A 22,903-nucleotide genomic window follows, 5' to 3' on the forward strand; every position below is an offset into this window, starting at 1 on the left:
CCTTGCTCTGTCCTCCAAGTTAATACCTAAGATAAGTTTACGTATACCACTCCTAGAGTTTTTTTTTTTTCTGGCATGCCATAGATGAAGCTAGGGGTACTCGCTTTCCTGGCCATCGTTTCAGATGCTCTAAAGAAAAGTTATTCACTGGTGAAAATAAGGAATAGATGACTTTATATGCTTTTTCCCGGTTGATTTGAAAAGACCTGTGCAGATAATACCTCCCTCAGGTTTATCAGCTATAGTCCTAGCAGGCAGCAGATACCGAATATTTTGGGCAAAGTCAGCCTGGGCAATGATGAGAAGAAATAGTCAAAATAATCATTTTATTTTTCAAAACAATTTTTTTGCCTGTATTTACGTCTATTTCTGTTCATTGTCCAGAAATCATTTTGCTAGCAACAATACACTGAGAGAGCAAATTTTAGGTATATATTGCAAAAAGCACACAGACTTTCAAAGCAAACTTGCACACATGCACACTTCAGCCAAACGTATTTCTTATTCCATCTGCTGTGTGTGTTGCTGTACAACTGATCTGGGGCCTGTTTGAGAGTCTCTTGGCAATAGTAGAATTTTAGCAGTTATGTTCACCTACAAAGGGAGCAGACATATCTCTAACCAAGGAATTTAAATGTACAATTCTTCCAACTAATTGCTTGTGAATGAGTTACAGATCAAGAATAATTCACAAACCTTATTTCACAGATAATGATAAATTCTAGAAAATTGCAGTCAGATCACATATAATTCCTGAGTGGAAGACGACCTGAAACAAATCAGTGAACCAATTTGTTCTGATTACTTTCTCAAGCCTCTTTCTAACACATCTGAAATCTGTTGAATGCTAGTATGCAACATGCAGATATAGCTATGGTAAAAGCTGCATCCAGTGTTTGAAAGATAGCTTTGGTCATGGTTTAACGTCCGTATGCTTTACAGCTGAAAGAAAAGGAAAATCACAGAAAATCAGAACCACAGAAGAATGTGGTCCTCGGCATACTGAAGACAATTGCTTAACTTTTCTGCTTTTTAAAGTTACCTACATTGGCAAGGAAACAAGAGACGGTTTGGTCCATATGACAGAAGAGCCAGGATCTGACTCACTATCTTATCTCTCATTGTAGTAAACTACCTAAAGAACAGAAATTTGATTGCATTTCATCAGCCTCAGGTTGCTAGTCAGGCTAAAAACATAAGACATGGCCACACCACTGTTTCTAGATACAATGTCTTTCAACAAAAACAGCAAAAGACTTACAGAGCAGTCAATTTCAAACCACCACATTGAGCTGAAGTAAAACTCCTTTTCTTTCCAAAAGTTCCCAGTGGACAGAAGATACCCTTTGAATTCCACGGTCATCTCACAGACCTTTGCATTGTAAGACTTTTTCACCCAAGACATCTGGCTATTTGGATGAAATTCAAAAAGAGGCTTATGCTTCAAAGAGTAGGAAAGCTGACTTAAGCTTTAGAATAAATACCTAAAATTTCTTATCTTTTCATATTTGTCATATGTTATAATCCTTGCAAGAATGGCCTCTGCAATAATAGGAAAAAAAGTCTCAGGATTGGCTTGACAGACTAACAAAGGCACAGCATACATAAATGCTGGTTAGGGGACAATTATGGGGGTTTTAAGCTTTAGAAATGATAAATCCTCATTTATATTAAAATGTACATGAATTTCAAATTGGAGTATTTCATGGCATTTAGAAGACCTGCTTCTGAGAACTGACTTAATCTCTAGCATATGTGAAATAGAAAGTTCCTCCTGGTTCCTTCCAGGGCAAGGACAGAAAGTTCTTACATCCAAAATTTTTTTTTTTTTATTAGATAGTCTATTGATGGCAAAACTTATTCTTAATTAATTTTTAATATTCTTAATGCATACATCAAAATAGGCTGCTCTTTCTTCCAATTTTGTCTTGATAATGAAATTGCCAGCAACAGATCTCTGGATGGAGTACTGTGGAGGCATTTCTTACTGAATCAGTAGTTTGGCTATACATGCAATGTTTAATACACTAGAATTAAAATATAACATTTTCCTCCCTATTCACAGAGTAAGTTAAGTCTCCACATTAAAACAGAACTACTTCAAAATAACTTTTTATGCTTTCTTCAGATAAAATACTATTTATTTTAAAAGAAACTTTTGAAAGAGATTCAGTTTAGGAAACTCCCCTCTTGAAAAATCTCACTCTTCAAATATTAGTTCCACAGGCTCACTTGAATTCCACCTTATTCCCATGTTAATTTTCTTTACAGATCACTTTTCATATCTGTCACTCCGATTCATAAGGAACTGCTGTTTTTATACATCATAGCTAAATAACTCCTTAACTCCTTGGGATATTGTCCAAATAGAGACCTCTACCTTAATGCATTTGCTCTAAATCCTACAATTAAGTTACCTTGAAGTTAACCTGCAGAGCCAGCTAAGAAGCCTTGGAGAAATTCACGATTCCTGTGAGAAAGCAAGGTGTGTACTCCTCCCCAGCATGATCTTGATTTACCCTTACCTTTCTCTGTGAGTGAGGAGGATGCTGACAATTTAGCCAGCGAAAAACTGAGTAGGTATTAGAAATGAACTTCAGTAACTTTAACTTTTATGTCACCATATTTATATTTCTTTTCCTATTTATGACAGTTTTTATGCAAAACTATTTAAAGTTTTACTCTGATCATAGCAGATATAATTTGCTATAACCTTTGAAATACCTGAGTATTCTTAAACCAATAACATCTTTATCATTATTATCATTTTTAATCTGAGACTGCAGTTATTCTACACTGTCAGTAGATTTTTCAAAATACACATTGTACATTAATATTCATATGCCATGATGCACTCCCCGCAGCCACCAACAGAATCTACAGAAAAATAAACACAGGAAGGAAAGCAGAACTGTTCTCTTTTTCTGCATGTTGCTACTCGTCCATCACTCATTAAAGAATTAATTAGTAATATTTTTCTGGCAATTTTTTTGTGATGTACTTCCATACTTTAGGTTGCTATCTATAATTATATAAGAAAATGAAATTTTCTTATGACGTTTTTCTTTTGTAAGTAACATCTCACTAAAATACCACAAAGAGGTGCTGTAAACCCACAGTAGCTATTGAGAGTAACTGCCAAGAACAGATAGGACTGCTGTACGCTCGCCTTAAGGTAGGAGCTTCTGATTTTAGTACCCTTTCTTTTTTCAAATATTTTTCGTAGCAGTCTTTGCAGTAAAACTTGTGTCCAGCACTCTGAACTTAAAATAAGAAGATTCATAGCTGTTACCATATGAACAAATGAGGTGAGGTTTGTCTGACGGAATAGACTTCAGTAGAATACTCAGCTATCCATCACCTCATTTGTCATAAATAATCTACTCGATTGAATAGTATACCATTTTCCCTGCAGCTATAACTATGTAACAAGTGAATTGTTTGGGACTATTTAGCAGAGGTCTCTGTCCTGACAACTGTGGTGCATGTGTTTAAAATATCGTTCCTGTGAGTTATTCTGAGGACCGCAGCTGCCTTATTTGCACAAGTAAGGATCAGCATACGTACAAGTGTTCACAGAATCAGCACTGAAGAAATAGCAGTTCCCCTGAGATCTGACTTCTTAATCTTCCTTTAATCCAATTGAAATTAGTTTGCTAATCTAGGATTAGTTTTCATGAATTGTTTGAATCTTAACACTATTTTGATTGTCAGATGACAAGTTTGGCTGAGACATAGAACTCAGCACTGGATTATTCCTCATGTGCGTTATATTTCACATTAAAACCAATGGGAATGAAAGCTGACTGCACTCTCTGCAAACAATATATGGCTTTGATCTATTCACAGAGTCACAGAGTGGCAGAGTCACAGAATAGATGAGTTTGGATTCAGTCAAAGGAAGATTCACCTGCTGTAGTGGCATCATGCGGGTAATCTTAATGTAGGTCTGCAATTACATGGAGGCTACAGAAGGTGGAAAATCTGAAATTCTGATTCTGCTTGAAAACTGTACCTATACGCTGCAGAAGGATTTTTTTATTCATTTTGAGTTTGAAGAAGTTTGGATCTGAATCCAGACCAAGGTTTATAGTTCAAGTTTATTTGGAAAGACTATCTGAACAGCCCCATGTTTGGTCTTCATTTATTAATACAATTTATAAAGCAGTGCACATAAAAATGTGTATGTCTCCTGATCTATGTTCATTTTACCTTATATAGGCTAAACTTTGTTTATTTCACTATACTGGTAACAGTCTCACTAAAAACCTCTTTATGTATGAAGAGATATCTTTAATTTTCATACGTATCTGGATTCGAACTTCAAAATTCAGATTTGTTTTTGTACTCAAATGTGAAATACTTTGGTTACTTCGGGGCACTGCAGACTTGGAATATTTCAAAGATGATTTACATTTTGGTTCCAGGTTATTTCTGGCATAAAAGATGAATTCTATGTTTTGAAAGCTTACCATCTACAAAAATTAATATTTATACATGTTTAAGAAAGAAAAAACCTTCCAAAATGATGTTTCTGCCAATATGATCTATATTTAATAAGTGACTTTTCAAGCAGGTTTTAGTTTTACTTTAGCAGGCTCTGCCCATTTATAATTGAAATATCACTTGTTCTTGTCAAAGTCTGCACAGTGCTATAATTCTTTTTAGAGCTATACAGCTATTGAAACAGGCAATTTGCTCTTGGACCCCTAGGTAAGTGGGTAATTCAGCTTGGATTCATCAGCCTAAAACACAAAAGCTTATTATACAAGTTATATCTAAACACAGGGTAGATGAAGTATAACTGTTTAGAGACGTGAAAAGTTAGATTAGAGACTCCAAAACACATTTTGTCACTGAAGTGAATGAAGATAAACATTATCCTTTAATACAGTTCTCAGACTATATATGTGCCTCATATATATATATACAGGTGAACACACTGTTTTAGCATTTTTGCCTAGTTACCCTGATCAGGTTCCTTGCTAAGTATCTTATTAAGTATTTTTTCTGTTATCTTTTATGTACAGATGCTCACTAACTTGAGGATCTTTAAAAGCTGCGGTGAATACTATCTGGCTATAGAAAGCTTAGGCTGCTATCAGCAGTACTGCATTGCCTGAAGTTGCATTAAGCATAGCCTCATCAGCATTCAGCACCACTATCAAAGCACAAAGCCTAGAAGTGGGAAAAATACCACAGAAACACAAGAAGAGAAGATGAAAAGAGGCCAGTGAGCAGAAAGAAAAGCTCCTTATGTCTCTTCTGAAGGTTCTTTTTCTAATGGATCCCCCTCCCAAGCAATGTTGCAAGTGGCAGGTGATGTGTTCTGCAAATAGATCAGCAATGCCACTTATAAAATCACACCTTTTTGGCATTCAAGTGTCAAAGCCATTCAGCTGGTAGCCAGGCTTTACCCAAGGCTGTATTATAGAAAAATAGTCTATGTTAGATCATCTAGCAGCAATTACAGTAAAACACCTCTGGCTTGAGCCAGAATCACTGTTGCTTCCTAGAGTGAATTCTCAGCCACTATCCTATTTCCTTCCTTTTTCACTCCCAAGTGTCAGACTTATTTGACTGAAATTATTTGGCTGGGCTGAGCTTGTTCCATAACTTCTCCAGAAACTGAAGTGATTGTTAGCTCTCCAGCACTTCTCAAACACGAAGAAATCTTAGTGAAAAATTGCAAAGATTTATATCAGCCTATGTTTTGAAAGACATTGCAAAATGCATTAAATAAATGATGAGGTACCCACTGTTAGATCTGCTCTGGTCGTGAATGTAATATTTTTCTTCTTTCCCTTTTTCCTTTCCCAATAATAATTGCTGCAGCAAGCTGTAAATGCAGTGAAATCCCCCTGCCTATCTATGATGGAGAGAACAGAGGAAATGATTTATGGTATGACGTTACTGTGCAAAGCTCAGATGCAACCATCAAATCCGTATAGTTTCAGAAGCCCCTAGCAAGAAAGAAAGCAAGGGAGAAAGACAGAATTTTCACCTTCTCATATGTGCAAAATGTATAAAGGAAATTTGAATGTGCACACATACTGTAATGGAATATTCAGTCATGTTATTTGAACTATTTGTACGTCATATTAATTATCTAAGGTATTTATATGACCTGGTACTGTTCTGTGTGTGGTAGATACTTCTACCTGTCATGTTTTGGGCGACTCCATGAATTATTTTTCACAGGCTTTCCCTAGATGCTGTGAGGAAAACTCAGTCTTCTTCCGTGAAGCTTTCCCCTGTGGTGTCTTTAAGGGTTCCAAGTGCTGGTGAACAGAGCTACCAGTTCGAGAGAAATTTGAGGCAGTCATTGGAACACAAATGAGCTTGCTACACGGTGACTGAATTATGTACAGAGGCTGGCTGATCGTATGAAGGCTTGTAGCTGTAACAAATAGAGGCTGGGGAAGGTTCATTAGGAAAAGTGGAAGAAAGGATAATAAAAATATTCATGTAGAATGAAAAAAAATGAGGACCCCTCTAGCCTTTTTTCTCTCTAGTTTCTCTGCTGCCTTGTAGGCCTAATCACTTTCTTCACATCTATAATGACATCTCTTTGCTGTTGATGGTAGTGTGTTGAAAAGATGTTGCCTTTACTCTTACCCAATTCTTCATTCCACCAAGGTCTGACATTACTTGGAAGGCAGAGAAAAACCTCATTGATTCAGGTAAGCTGCTTTCACATCTATAATAACAACATGTTAGAATTCTCTGATTTCTCATTATGTCAGCAAATGTAAAATGTTCTAGGAAGCTACAGATCAACGCCTCATCAGGGAAAGCATGTTTGCCTAGTCTTCCAAAAAAAAAAAAAAAAAAAAACCCTGAAGGAAGTACCAGCAGTTTTCTAGGAGAATGAATTAAAATATTGTTCCATCAGTTCAATGGGGCCTTTAAAGCTTCAATTCAGTTTTACTAGCAGAAATAAAGCCAGCTGAAAGACCAATCCGAGGATGGGGCTTATGCTAGAGCTTTGTGATGTTTATTTTGTAATTTTCTAGTCTCATTTAAATAACTGATTCAAATAGACATGGTTTTTCTGACTCCAAACCATCCCCTCCCTTTCACTGTCAAAATATAATTTTCAGTTTTAACTCAGGCTCTAGCCATTTACAGTTGGAAGAATGAAAATGACTATTGCCATCATTCTCTCGTAACAGTTTATATTAAAAAGTTTCCTCCTGGTCTGTGCACACTTTACCCATCTTAACTGCACTCTCTGTTGGTAAAGGCATAGGAAAAGATTACACATACTGAAGTGTTCTCTACCAAGACTAAAACATATTTAGGAAAAAAAATCCAGGTTTACTGTCAACTTTGCAAAATGTAAGAAATGTAATGATCCTTTTGAAAATTGAATGTTATGTGGTTCCATATTCATGTGTCCTGATTTTTTTTAAATGGAAGCATTATTTTCTCAGATGTTGAAGTGTCATTCATATAACTTTTACATCAGCTAAAAAACAACAATCAAGCAATTCCTGATTTGCTATTTCATATTTTAACATCCATATATTTGCCTTTTCACTCTCTGCAGAAATTGATACATGATTATTTTTAAATTAGTTTAAATTAGGTACGGAATAAAAAAGAAATAGGATTGAGAATTGTATATTTTAAAAGCTTTAGATATTTTAGCTGATATTTTGAGTTTGACACAACATTAACGACTTATGAATAAAATATAACTTCTTATGTGATCTGAAGTCTTATACGCATGTGAGGTCTATATACATGTGAAGTGTCCACAAGTCAGTGGGAATATATGAAGCACTGATGCAGGAATCAAATTTCAGTATAGGAATCATGCGCAGTAAAAGCTGTTCAGATTAAAAGCTAATAAAAATTAAGTCTAAATCGGTTTTCGATTTACTTAGAAACTGCGTTTTACTTCCTGATAACAGTAATTCTTTGATCAGTTATGACATATCTTATTTTTATGAGTTATCCTCTGATTGGTTGAATGATAAAGGAAGATTGTTCCCTTAACCAAACAGAATACTGCTATTTAATACTTTTCCATTAAGCAACTTATTCCTACCGAACTAAGATCCATTAGAGAAAATTATTAAATCTGCATGCATCATTTGATATAACAGAAATGAAGTCCCAGTAGATGAACACTTTCTTAGGAGCAATGTTTCTTAGTGTGCCTCAGCTTTTACATTCATTAGAGGTTTGGCAACTCTGCCTAGATATTTTTTTTAACAACATGCTAACACCCTCCTGTGACAGTGTCTTAAATTAATTCAGCTTTTCCCGTGAATTAAAAAAAAATGTTATTAATGAAAATATAAACAGAAAGAAGCAGGCTACTAAATAAATGAAGATGACCAACACATTTTCACTTTCACCAATGTGCGAATAGCATCCAGTTAGGTATAGCTATTACCTACCAAAATTTCACCAATGTGTGAATAGCATCCAGTCAAGTATAGCTATCACTTTCCAAAATTTCACCAATGTGTGAATAACATCCAGTCGGGTATAGCTATCACTTACCAAAATTTCCACTCCATACTCAGAACAGGTTTATGCTTCAACAAGTCAGAGCTATCTGAAGGGACAGGAAGGGTAATATGCTCTTTATGATGCCTTTCCAGTTACTCGAGTCAGCATACTGGAAATGGTACCTGTGCCTCTACAACAGTAGTTCAGAGTGTTTTTAACTAGCTCAGACTGCTGATTTGTAGAGAAGTAGGACGAATCGTTCAGGCATGTCCCATTTCTAATCATAGATATGGATGTTAGAGCTGGCTACTCCCACTCTTATCTGAGCCTTCCAAGATTACAATTAACTGAGACTATTCCTTCCTGGATCCAGGAATGCTAATAGGAAGGGGAAACTGTCTTTAGAGTCCAGTCCTCCATAATGGAGCCCTATTAAAGTGTGGAAGCCAGGTGTAAAAAAGGACTTTCTTCCCAGGCCAATAACGTATGAGTTTCTATGTGAAATTTCTATTCTGATTCTGATTCTGATTCTTGCACTTATCTTATCAATATTGAACTTCAATATTTTCCAGCAAATGACTAAACAATATGAATAACATTTGTTACCTGCTAAAAATAATAGTTCAACTTCTTTGTTTGTTTCTTTATTTGTTTTCTCTATCATGCATTGATTTGTGTATTACTATAGATATAATTCAATGTCTCTTTTGAAAATAGCTATTTTCATTCTTGTGTATGGATTAGTAACTTTACCCTCTTCAAATTGCAGTTCTAAGCAAAGAGAAGGAAACCACATAGCTTTGTGCCAGCTGCTAGGATCTGAGGCACCATTTCAGCATTGAGTATAAAATATGATCTATTTGCAGTTAGACTATACAATGTGTTATGTAAATGAATCAACAGCGCTTTCGTTAGAAAGCCAAGTAGACAGGCAACCAGCTTTTAAATGTTCCAAAATAGTCTAATGGTTTTAATCATTCTAAAATAAAAACCATACTTTTTCAAGCATTGCATATGAATGGAGAAAGTAAGATGAAGAGGAGCAGGAAGAACTTAAGAAGATCACACATTTCCTGCTTCTGTCCAGGCTTGCCTAAATAAGGTCCTGATTGTCTCTTTGAAATACTGGCACAGTATGAGAACCTGTTCTTGGCTTTCAGGTTGTAGGCACACTGCACTGTGTATCTTACGCATAGGACTTCAAATGCAATAGCAGATTAAAAAAGGCGAGTGGCAATGCAGACACGCTTATCTAACTGAACTCTCTGGATCTCTCAAGTACACTAATTTTTATATGGGAAGTTAGATCCTGTGAGAGAGAGATCCTGCTGTGAGAGAAGGTGAGCTGCCAGGTCGAAATAACAACATGGATAATATTAATGATGAAATAATAGGATTTAGATGATATAAGGCATAAGGGTTAAAAACAAAAGCCAGGAATACTTAATACTGTTTTAATTTGCATATGTATTCTATGGAGGTTATCAAGGCCTGATGAACTGAACTGCAGTCAGAAAATGCTTGTATTGATGGGGTGCTATTTTATTTAATATTGCTATATCTAGTTAAATTAAACCACATAGCATTTATTGCTTCTTCCCTGAGATTCTAGACTCTTTTTGACAAAGTGAACAGTATCCAGGATCTTATCTACCAAGGATTTAAATGATCGTGTTCTGATGTGGAAACAGGGTAGGTAAAGTATTCAGGATACTCCAAGCAATCTCTGTTCCATTAGGAGAAGATAATGTGTCATTGCTCCACTCCACTTTGTCACTTGCTTAGGTAAGTGTGTTTGATGTTAAAGGATAATATACAAATCAGATGAATTATGTATCTGCACTTCATGAAGAGGAAAAAGATCCTGAGTGATAATGCATAGGCCATAGAAATTAAATATTCAAAGTAAGAAAGTTCTAAAAGCCAGTTAAGCATTTGCTTTAATCTGAAGGGTTTTTTGTATCAATACAGTCTTCTCCCTTTTTAAGTTTTTGTTTTATTTTGCTTTTTGCAAAACCTTACATAGAATATATAAAGCAGATTATTTCTCAATCTCACATATTCTTACTATTAAGGAATATACTGAGAAATGCCAGACAATAGGTTTTTCAGGAAGTCTCAGGCTAGTGTACGTCAGGGTAAGTTTACTTTAAGACTATGCCTTTGCTGAATGCAGAGGTCCAGATGAGAAATTTCTGAGTTGATACTGAATAAATTGGCCTAAGTATCACGAACAGCAGAGCTATAGCAGAGTGACGCTTCAGATGAGCTATTTCCCTTCTCAGCAGGGTCAGTTAACTGATGTGTAGAGTACAGCAACTAAACTACTCTGATACTTAAGCTGGCACATTTATAGCTACAGTGGTATCTTTCTCTACACTGCATTGCAGTGAGGAATGTAGACATACTTTAACTTGAAATATGATTAAAGGGGCTGTGATCTAGCTGAGAGTTGCCTGAAGAAGGGGAGGTTCCCTTCACTTCCCTAGTTGCACTGGTTAATGTTATACCAAGCATGCATAGTGACTGGCATAAGAACTACCCTGATTGCTTTTCAGTCAGCTATGAGTTTCCCTCTACTAGGAAAAATACACGCTGACCACATTTATCATCAAATGGTGGAGGGAACAAAAGTCTGGTTATTCATGTGCTTACTATACTACTCTGTGATTTGACATAGTATATTACCTAGTGTTTACTTTATGGGTGGTTTAGTTAATTTCCCTTTCTCAAGATAAATCCTAAGGGAAAGAGTAAGGGGGAAACTTTGCGTAGGTTTTATCAAGTTCATTCCTTTCTTCTGATACAGTTCACAATAAACCTAAAAAAAACCTTCCAACGCCATAGATCAGTAATCTGTGGAAAATGGGTTTACAGAATAATATACTTATTTATACTGACCACAATACTGTAACACATTCCAACCTTAGGGAGGTTTCCTCTCTTTTCTATGGCCTGAATGCTAAAGGGTCCTCATTTACGTGGAATTAGCTGACATTTCCTTTTGTACTCAAACCCCTATGATTTTTTTTTCCCATGAAAAGTAACAAATCTCAGTATGCAATCTGGTCTTTAATTTCATGGGTTTGTTTTCAACAGTCATATGTTGAAAAAAACAGCTATTTGTAAAAGATTAAGAATACACAGCATACACAGTCAAGACCATTTTGCCCCAAAATTTCAATTTAAGGTAATATAAGGCTGTCATATCTTGCCTCTACCTCTGGTTAATCTCTGCTTAGTCTGGTGTTCCATTAAATTGGAACTAAACTGTTTGTTTTAGTAACAACACAACTTTCACCTCTTCTTCTGTGGAAATGTCTAGAACCAGACATTTCAAGGATAGAATATAAAAATTTGCCATTATTAACATGGAAGGCCACAATTTAGAATGAGGGAGACTGGGAACATAAGATTTTTACTACAGTAGCTGAAAAATTCAGAGTAACACAATCTTTTATTGTTGTTGATATTGGTCCATATCATGCTGTTTACCTGAAACTCATGGTATGCAGATTTCTATGATTTATTGCTAATCATTATTGAAACTCATGCAGTGGCATGCTTTTATATTGTCCTTTATGATCTCTAATAAGATATGCTGCCTCTCTCCATGAGTTTACCATCTAAGGGATTGGGTTCTGCAAACATTTGTCACTAGTGAGGTTCTAGGGTCACTTCTATTTCCCTGTTGTTATACTTAAAGAATAGACATCTCAACAGAAAAGGACTCCAGTTAGCAGTTAAAAGAAAGAAAACCTCAATATTCAGGCTCAAAACCATCTGCTGATTGAAAGACATTGGTGAGGTACACAAACTGTCAGCAGATCCTGTTTTAGGAGGGAGATGAGCATATACTATCGGGAGAAGCATTTTTTTTCAGTCACTGAAGTTAGGAAGTTGAGACGTTAAAATGGAGCCATGGTCCAGGGATTAGGGAAACAAAAAATACAGTGAAAGGATATTTTGAAAACACAGCTGGGACTTCACTTGGACTGGTTTCAGCTATAAAGATTTTTAAGAAAAAGAGAAAGACAATATTTTTGTGTCTCTTTTGGTGAGAAAAAGGGAGACATCATTGAAAGATCAGCAAGCATAATACAAATCTATAAACTGGACAGGATACTAGGAACTGAGAAACACTGTGGATGCCTCAGAATTTAAAACTTGTATTTGATACTATTTGGTTCCTCAATTCAAAATCTTTTAAGGATTCAAAATTCCCCCATCTGGTATCTTTCCTAAATCCTGAGAGCAGATGTTCCACAATAATTGTTATGTTTTCTTTTATTCATGATAAAAAATGAGCCCAAGTTAAGAGAAAAAGATGAAAAATATGGCATATAATGAATACAGATGCTCTTTATTTCCTGATTTTTATAGAGCAGCTAAAAGCTCCCTTTCTTCAAAATGGAGTAATGACACTAGTTTCCCTTCTCAAATCCCTCCGCCCCCACTAAACACTGAAGATTAATTTAAAGAATTAACTATGACACTAAAACTTGCCTACAGAAAAAAGCTAAATGTTTTCTTTACAATAATGGAAGAGATTCATTAGGCTATTATTTTAATTCAGCGCAATGCTGGAATTTTTGAAGTTGACTGCTGAAGGACAAATGTTTTATTTGCAGTATTTTTACTTTTCTCAAGTTCCTATTTATGCAGAGAACTGCATGGGTAATGATTTTTCATATAGATATATTCAGAGCCAATAAATATTTTTTAGAAGGCTGGCTGTATAATGAGGAGGACTTTTTTTCTCTGTTTTGTAACATGATACCAAGTTTTGCCAGTTTGTCATTTTATAATATTTTGCTTGGAGGTGATTTATTATATTTCTTCCTCTCTTTTGATTTCAACATGAATATTTCTTAGGTTTAATATATATATAATATTTATACATTTTAATAATTATTTTAAGAGTTTTTTTGTTTGTTGTTATTGCTGAACTTTATTAGCTACAGTTAGTTCTGTTTTAGGCTGAATTCTGAGCATAATTCACCAACCACCTGAGAGTAATTAGATTCGTGAACATTTATTTTCTGAATACCATCATAAGTAGATTTCCATGGTGTTACTTCTGATTTGCACTGATATAAATGAAATTTGAAATCTCATTCATTTTCCCTGAACAATTCAGTGGAGAGAACAGAGAAATTTACTCTGCATATTGATCTGAAATTTGTTATATTCAATTCTTTCAATTTTCAAGTGCACTATCTTTCAAATATTTGGAAATGAGGATGAAAGAATATTTCTTTGAAGAAGTAGAAAGCCAGAATTCTTTATGGGTTCCTGTGACAGTTGATCCTCTAGTTGATTCCTGTATGAGCAGTCCTTTTGCAATGGCTGAATTCTGCTGAATGCTTTAGTTCTTAAAGAAAAGTATCCGTATTTTTTCTTCTATTTACTAGGTTGCTTTTATTGAGTAGAAAACTCTTCTGGAAAAGCTTGATGTTAAATTCCGACATTGTAGCTTTTAGAGCACCATCCAACATGAAAAAAAAAAGAATGTATGACAGTTGGGAGCACAGCTAAAAGAACTTATTTAGGATGGTCTCCGCAATCCACAATATGGTTTGCTTGCATATAAAAAGCACATTAAGTAAAACAGGATTGAAATATCCACTTTGGATTAAGTTTTACTCCATCAATGTTTAGAGCGTCATCAAGCTGCACTCTCTCTAAGTTTGCAGGTGTCAGCAAACTGAGGGACCAGTTGATACACTTGAGGGCAGGGCTGCCCTTCAGAGGGAGGACCTTGAGAGGTTGGAGGAACGGACTGACAGGGGCTCTACGAAATTCAAAGAGAGCAAATGTGAAGTGCTGCACCTGGGAAGGAAGAATCCCTTGCAGTGATGCAGGGAGAGGACTGACTGGCTGGGGAGCAGCTCTGCTGAAAAAGATCTAGGTGTCCTGGGGACAGCAAGCTGCACAGGAGCCAGCAGTGTGCCCTGGCATCCCGGGCTCTAACAGCAGCAGAACCAGTAGGTTAGGGAAAGTGATTATCCCCTTTTACTTTATACTCATTAGACCACACCTAGATACTGTCTAGTTTTGTGCCCCCCCCCACCCCGGTACATTAAAAAACTCCAGATGGCCATCAGGATGATCAGGTGGCTGGAGAACTTGCCCTGTGAGGAAGGGCTGGGGCAAGGGGACTTGTTCAGCATGGAAAAGAAACAGCTTTGGGGAAACCTGCCAGCAGCCTGCCAATACTTCTGAGGAGGAATGGAGTAGGAGGCTAGACTTCTGCAGAATTTATTTCCAGTTGGAGGGCTCATAATATGACACCAATAAATTTGTACAGTATGGTTTGTCTAACATAATGCATAGAATAATATTTATAAAACTATTAGATATAATAATAAACTTAATAATAAACTTTTAACAATCTTTGTTGATTTTGACATAGTTCTAATGTTTGAGGAAGTGTTTAGTTATTATTTTGGAGCTTCTAATTTTCATTTCTAAGAAGTCAGTAACAACCCAAAGTAAAATAAATCTGATTCACAGAAGCCTTAGTGAGACTGTTTTCTATGTATTAAATAGTTACGTATCTCTTTTCCTTGGTACCTTTCAGCAGCAAACTGTCTTCCAGTGTAGCTATTAATACTTTTGAGTAACCAAAAAAAGAACTTAAACTAGATTAAAAAAAAAAAAACAGGCTTTCCGTACCCACTATGTCTTCATTTAACATTCCTGATGTTAATAAATTATTTCAATGAATTGTAATAACAGTAGATTTCTGTACGACAGGAGCAAATTTTCATTTAAAGTAAGATCATCCATTATAATCAGAGACAGGGTACTTGAACTGAGATCACCATTTTGTTAAAATAAAAAATAAGGGAAGTGGCATCTTTAATAGAAAATGTCAGATGGCTACATGACAAGTGATGCATATTTAAAACACTTTCTAGAAATCATATATGCAATTTTGGATTTTAGAATTTAAGAAACACTTTATAGCTTTTTAGTTGGCATTGGACCCTACATCTTTATTTGAGATACCAGAATCTATAAACCAACTTCACCGTATGCTTTATATGACAATAGACAACCACTGAAACAAATTTGCACTTAAAATATAAACTCTAATTGTAAATGTAAGTGGGCAGCCAGAACTTATATATACTATAATTCATTCTAGGGACTCCACCAACATAGCAAATTAAGAAAGAGGACTTTGAGCTGTCTATGAATAACAGTTTGACTCTTGGACTGAAATATCATAACCTTGTGCTCACTTGGAAAGCAATAATAAGTTTAAAAACACACACTAAATAGAACCTCCATTATTTGACACAGATTTGTAAAAGAAAAATTGCTGTCTCAAACAGATGCTTTTGACATGGTTTTCAAAGCCTAGCACAGCATTTTATAGTTATGTGTTCAGGATTATGGAAATGATACATTTAAGATTTAAAGTCACAACAAGCTTCTGGAGAAGCAAAAAAGGGGTAGAAATATTTACCAACTTTTTTTTTAATTCTACTATAATCATATAATTCTACTAATCATATTATACTATCTTCTACTTATGTATTACCTGCTAAAAGCCATACAATGGAACACCAAGAATCGTAACACCTTATATTTTTTTTTAATTTGATTTATTTCCTGCCCACATAGAAAAACATTTTGTTTTTCATTTCAGTGCCCGTCCTCATTAAATCAACTGACAGGATCTTCCTCAAACACCATCTACAAAGTTATCACCTTCCTTTGAAAAGAAAAGTACTATACACTGAAGATGATTGATGATTATTTAGATGATTAATTGTGCCTTTTCTGTTCACTGTACTTTCCAGTATTTATTTGGTTACTAGAGAGTAAAAGAGAACCAGTGATAATTCCAGAGAAGCTCACAGAATGTATTGCCTCCTCTTTCTTCCCAAAGAAGTTGTTAAGGGGACACTGTAGAAAGACAGAGATACAACACCAGAGCCCAATAGTATGCATTAAAGCTTTCTAAATAAATTTAAGAACGAAATAGATAAAGAGGTTTCAAAATGGTATAATCTCTCATTACAATCTATATAGGGGAGCTGGGTTGTGGCAAATACATAAAGTACCTTATAGAAAATACTAGATCTTGAGTACAACAGATCGGTAATCCCTGTACTACAATAGAATTGCTTAAAATTAGAACTAAAGAAAATTGTAGAATGGTGACAGTAGGTACATATAGCATGATAGAGAAAATCAACACAAAAACCAATGCTTCTTAATTTTATGGAAAGTTTTAGAGCATATTGACAAACAGATGCTAAAAGAAACAAAATACATTTTCTGATTTGGCTATTAAAGGAAGCCTTGAGTAAAGACTCTTTTAGCAAAGGTTGCTAAAGAAAGTCAGGAGTGCCTACAAGAAGTGAAGTTCCACCATGGATTATGTTATATTACAGAAGCAAAAGGCCAAAGAGTTGGTTGTGGTCAACAAGAACTACAGCAAAGGTCAGAAAATTATCCCTGTCCGTGCAGGAAGGTCATATCAGCCTGAAAGCATGTGTTTTTCCCTAATCCCATCTAATTAAGGTCTCTTCAAATACTATATAGGGAATTATAAATATTTAGCACGTTTGCACTGCTTCTCTGTACTGATGCTAAAACTTGTAGGAAAGTGATGTGAGAGCTACAGCTGTTAGAATACTCTCATTTCTCTGTTTTTGCATGAAAATTTAAAGTTGTAGTTTGGGTTAAAATGAAAGCAAAGAAAAACAACAGACTGGAATGATTCAGATATGTAAGCCCATCTTTGTCCATGAACTGTTTGGAAATCTAACCCAAGCTCAGGAAGAGATTTTCAGTAACCTGAGCTCAAATTTCAGGTGAATAGTGAGACAATAGAACAGGCAACTACAACTCCATAAGATGTTTGGCCAGCCTTTCTTTCAACAACCTCATTAAAAACTCTCATAGTATTTTCTTTTCCTAATCCAAGATTTTTCTCAGCTTTTACTATTGAACTGAGGTTTGAATTACTCAGAAACAGTTCTGAAACCTGTGTAAAAAATGAAAAACTTAAAAATACCACATTGCTCATGTTCAGACAGTAACGCTAAAGTTTCACTCTATTATGCTTCCAAGATTAGAAGATCTAGATAATTCATTCACTCAACATGACAATGCTCCATAGAAATATGTAATACTATGTCAGTCTTTGTTTACTAATATAAAGCTCTGATTCAAATATTTTTGCTGAACATACCATAGATAAATGTATATCAGGTACAGAAGTACAGAGTAAAAACTTACCATGATATTTAACCACAGAAATGTGTTCCTGGTACTAGCACTAAGACAGGAAGAAAATAATTTATTTGGATCTTATGAATACAGTCCAAAAGCTATGCTAAACCTTTATATCACTTAGGTGTATGCCCCACTGGAAGCATAAATCACTGCTGCCAAAGCTCTCAATTTCTCATTCCCTAATCCTAATGCTTCTGAAAAATTGGCTCCTTTCTTTTGGCACTTCTGTCTGTTGATGGGCATGCTGTTGATTCTATATCTTCCAGGCTGTGAGCTTCTCTGAAAAACCTGGGGAAAATCCAAGAATACATAGGTTCTTTGCACTCAAGAAGGGAGAAAATAATTTGGTGTCATATGCACATTCATCCCTGGCTTTCTTTGTACATGGGGTTGCAGTGTTTGGTGACCTTCCCTCTGCACCAGTAGTTCCACTTTCTCAACACAGAGTTGGATAGCACTTTTTGAGGTTGATTCAGGTTACTTAAGAACACTTTGACAAACCTGCAGTCCAGCGGTAAGATCAAAGGAAGATGGGATCAGTAATTAAAACTCTATTCAGAGCCATCCTGGGCATGAGAGGGCCAAAGAGCAAATAATTCGATGTTGCCATATGTCCAGGCCTCCAGCACCTGGCTCCCCTACATGAAGAGAATTTGAGAGATGGGATGGGTAAAATGGAACTCTGCCTGTCAGATTCTTCTTGAAAAACATTTCTTATCTTAAAAGTCTAATATCCTTAGGTATTAAAATATTCCAGTATGAGCATCTTTAATCTTGGCATATTTCCCTAGATTTCAAAAACTATCAGTGTTGCATTTACAGCCAAAATCAAACAAAAATTCATCAACAATAATACATTGTTGATCCTATAGCCTACAGGTAGTGCACAATAAACACGAAGCTAGAAATAAAATATTATCTGAACATATACTGTAGAGTCAAAGCTTCATTACTGCTTATTGACATATAGAGAAGAAACTAAGCAGCTAATAACACCAAATATTAAATATTCCTTTGTTTTTATGCTTTTCTACTTTCAATCTATAATTTTGGATTGCTGTTTAGAGCTGTACCCATTCATCTGACTAGAATTTTCCTCTAAACATATTTTGTCAGATTTACAATTGATATATCTCCCTCTGCTCCCAAATCTAGCTTCTTACAAAGTCCTGTCTTTTTGTTCAAGTGAATTAAGCTATTGTTTATTAGGCTTAGGGTGGACCTCACCAATATGTATAAATACCTGATGGGAAGGAGTAAAGAAGATGGAGCCAGACTTTTCTTAGTGGTGTCCAGTAAAAAGACAATTGGCAATGAGCACAAACTGAAATACAAGAAATTCCATCTAAAAATAAGAAAAAAAAATTTTTTTTATGGTGATAGTGGTCAAGCACTGGAGCAGGTTGCCTAGAAAGGCTGTGGAGTTCTATCCTTCTTGATACTCAAAACCCAACAGGACATGGTTCTGGGTAACCTGCTCCAGGTGACCCTGCTCTGAGCAGGAAATTGCACTAGACAATCTCCAGAGTCCCTTCCAACATCAGCAGTTCTGTTATTCTCTGAGGGTTGCCAGAAGCTATTGCACCAGGCAATGAAAAATGTGTAACACCTTTCAGGATTTGGCTATAGTTGCTTAAATGAGACACACTTTATTAGCATCTTAAACTAAAAATGACTGCAATTCATAAGTTATCTCCTTTCTAGCCAACAGATTTTGCTGAATCCCCAGTTCAGTACCTTGGAAGACCTTGTTAGAATAATTAAACTGCTAAATATTAGTATCTACTTTTAGTTTTTGTTCAAGGTTACAAATAAGTAAAACTAAGTTTCCTTATCTAGGACTAAAAATATAATATTTCTATTAAGCTCACAGAGGGAAAACCTCTTATCTAAGAGCATCAACTTCCTTGATGTTTCATAAACACAACTGCTCAACTGTGTTTTATAGTCACTTCTCATAGTTGTATACAGTGACAGATTATCAGAAACAAATTTCTTCCAACCATATTCTTCTCTCTGACAAAAGAAGTGTCAGAACTTCCAGATGAGGGTTTTGGTCTTGGTAGTTCAGATCTAGAGGATAAGATTTCAGTTGTAATTTTACCATATACAACTGAAAAGGTTCATTCATTACATTTGCAGAGTACTAAGAATATGTTTTTAGAGAATACAGTATAAAATATATTATTGAATATATCAGTTAGATTTTTAAAGTTGACTGTTATTCTGCATTTTGTAACATCCACCGATGTGATGGAGAGGAGAGAGAACTCCTGGCTGTTATATGGTGCAATTTCAGTCACCTGTGTTACAAATATGTTAATTACTGCCATCTGCAAATAGATTTGACAAGAAAGGCAATTGCTAATGACTTTAAGGTCTAACTGAAATTCTCCAAGAAGGATCTATACATGCAAACAGCTCCAAAGGAGATGTTACAGTTTATAAAACTGATTAGCAGATTAAAGTGTTTCCTGCCATTTCCTTGACATGGTAGCCCCTAACAACCTGTACACAACAGTAGAGAATGTTACATCAATAATGTCTGTATTTAAAAAGCTAACAAAGCTCTCTAAATCATACTTGATTCAGAAAACACTCCTGTGCATATATACATTCGTTTTCCTGCACTTGCTCTTCCTTTCAAGGGCCTTTACAGAAGACACTGAAAAGCATTCTACTGAGGTATAATTTCTACTCATCGGTTTCCATTGTCTTTATAGCACAGGGCATTTGCAATGGAAAGAGGAGTTTTATTTTTTGTTGAATAATCCTCGTCCAAAACTATAATTTTCAGTGTCATTGCAATAGTTTGTCTAATAAATTATTAAAATTTAGAGTCACACAGGTAAGAAAGAAGATATCACTGAGTGCATAGTCTCAGCCATACTCAATCTGGAGAAGAGAAGACTGAGGGGGGAATCTTATCAATATGTATAAGCGTCTGAAGCGAGTGTGTCAAGAGGATAGGGCCAGGCTTTTCTCAGTGCTGCCCAGTGACAGGACGAGAGGCAATGGGAACAAACTGAAACACAGGAAGTTCCGTCTGAATCTAAGGGACAACTTTTTTACTGTGAGGGTGCCTGAGTACTGGAACAGTTGCCCAGAGGGGTGGTGGAGTCTCCTTCCCTGGAGATATTCAAAACCTGCATAGACACAATCCTTTGAACTAGATGATCTCCAGAGGTTGCTTCCAACCTCGACTATTTTGTGATTCTGTGATTCTGTGATAACACAAGCAATTCATTTCACCTATTTTCCCAAGGATGGATGCATCTTAATTGAGTTTTTTTCAGATACAGCTTCCTAAAATTCTCCCCATTTTATCCAAATTCATTATGAGATGGGGAGTCTGCCACTTCACACCTGGTAGCACAAAATTCCTGTTGAGACCTCCTCCTCCCCACGAGACCACCATGAAATGACTTCCTTCTCGTTTTACTCAACGAGATTCAGTTTCCAGTTATGTTCTTCTTATGTCTTTAAGCATTAAAGACCTGTTAACTATTTGAGCATCTTATCCCTTGTGTACAGTGTAATCAAGTTACCTCTTAGCCTTTTTGATGAATGAAACTTCATTTTTATTTTGGATGAATTAGGTCTAGGTCTTGAGCTATTTTCTTCAGCTCCTGAAATCTCCAGCTTTCAAATGTCCTTTTAAAAGCTGTAGGCTTTACAGCTGCATACAATATTCCACTTAGGGTTAAGAGGAATCAGGGAATAGAACACAAATACAGACAGGAGAAAGGCTAAAGATTTTTAAGACTATTTCTGTTAAATATCTTGGGAAGTAAAAGAAAAATTCTTAACCACAGACAATTGTTTTCCCAAGAAACAGTATTTGCAGCTGTGAAGGTGTTCCCTCTTCATCTTTATGATGTACTTCCTGGAGGATACACTTAGAAAGTATTCTGCAACAGTTTTTAGGATTGCAATATGTCTTTGATCTGAGTGCATGCAAAAATTACTTTGCTGCAAAAATTAGAACTTTTTTCATATGTATTTGATTGACGTTTCATCACCCAAGTATCTGGAAGAAGAAATTTTATGGATAGATGTATATTTATCTGTAACAGCCTAGTTCATTTGACCTTTCTGCTTGGGCTGGAAGTCTCTGTGTATGAATTCATATTCATCAAGCCGATATTTCTTTGGAGTATTTTTGACTCAGAGAGTTCTCAAAGGTTAATGTTAGCCTAGGTAGGTCTTAAATTGATGCCAAAGGCACTTTTCTCCTTTCATAGACCAAAGAGGGAAACGAGGGAACTTAGTCTCACCAGGCTGAGGTATGCCATTTTGAATATCCACTTGAGTTACTGTCTCTGTGAGTCATGAGTGGGAATGTTTTTTTATGGTTGTGCATCATAATTTTTGAGGGCTTGGAAGACAAAATAAGTTCTAGAAGAAAAAAGGAAATAAAAAGCTCAAGCAATTGAATTCTCTTGTGTCTACTGTTCTTTTTCTGTGATTTTTGTGTCAGGGAACATAATACAGTGAGGTTTAAATAACTAATTACATATCTGGAGCAATAAGTAACAGGACGAATTTCAGGATAAGTTTTAGAATTGAATCTATCAGAAGTTCTGTACTAGTCACAAAAAATTAAGTTTTTGAAGAGTTTGGGCTTAGAAAAGAGAGAGGCTTGCACACGCGGAGACTATATTGGAAAGGGTTTTATGTACTGAAACTAAGGATAACACACAAACACTGGTTGTTAAAATAGCGAAGAGACTAAAAAATTAACCTTAGGGATCTAAGAGAATGTTTCTATAGCACATTGCAGTATCAAGAAAAATGGCATTTGTACAAGAGGCACTAATGTTACCTTAGGTCTCAAAGTTTTGTACCCATATCGTTAGAGTGCTGTGTCAAACAAATTAACCCTGGCCCTCGGGTTATAGCATCAGCTTAATCAGCTCCATTATTCTGCATATAACTGCTACTTATGAGACCTATATTACTGTACTTACTTGCTCTTCTATTTACCATATGTCACGTGTAAACTCACCCAGTATGTTAAAGTGTATGCAGTTCAAAAATAAGGCAAGAGAATTAAAAAAAGTTAACTTTGAATCTTAGCTTTTTTCTTTTGAAGTCATACTTTGATAATAGAGGTTGTATTTTAAGTAGTTGTTGTTATCTATTTACAGCAAATCCCCCAAATGCTGTAACCATTAAA

At 35.6% G+C, this 22,903-nt stretch overlaps 1 long non-coding RNA gene across 1 annotated transcript in view; it reads left to right on the forward strand.

Moving 5' to 3' along the window:
* The first annotated feature begins 3,106 nt into the window (after nucleotides 1-3,106).
* LOC104145939 (uncharacterized) overlaps nucleotides 3,107-22,903 on the forward strand; it is an 88,429-nt gene continuing 68,632 nt past the window's right edge. Inside the window, exons 1-2 of the long non-coding RNA XR_694491.2 lie at nucleotides 3,107-3,175; nucleotides 6,640-6,683. This is a non-coding gene — a long non-coding RNA (uncharacterized lncRNA). The remainder of the gene's footprint in view (nucleotides 3,176-6,639; nucleotides 6,684-22,903) is intronic.

Source organism: Struthio camelus, chromosome 5, assembly GCF_040807025.1.
Source record: "Struthio camelus isolate bStrCam1 chromosome 5, bStrCam1.hap1, whole genome shotgun sequence".
Classification (NCBI taxonomy): Eukaryota; Metazoa; Chordata; class Aves; order Struthioniformes; family Struthionidae; genus Struthio; species Struthio camelus.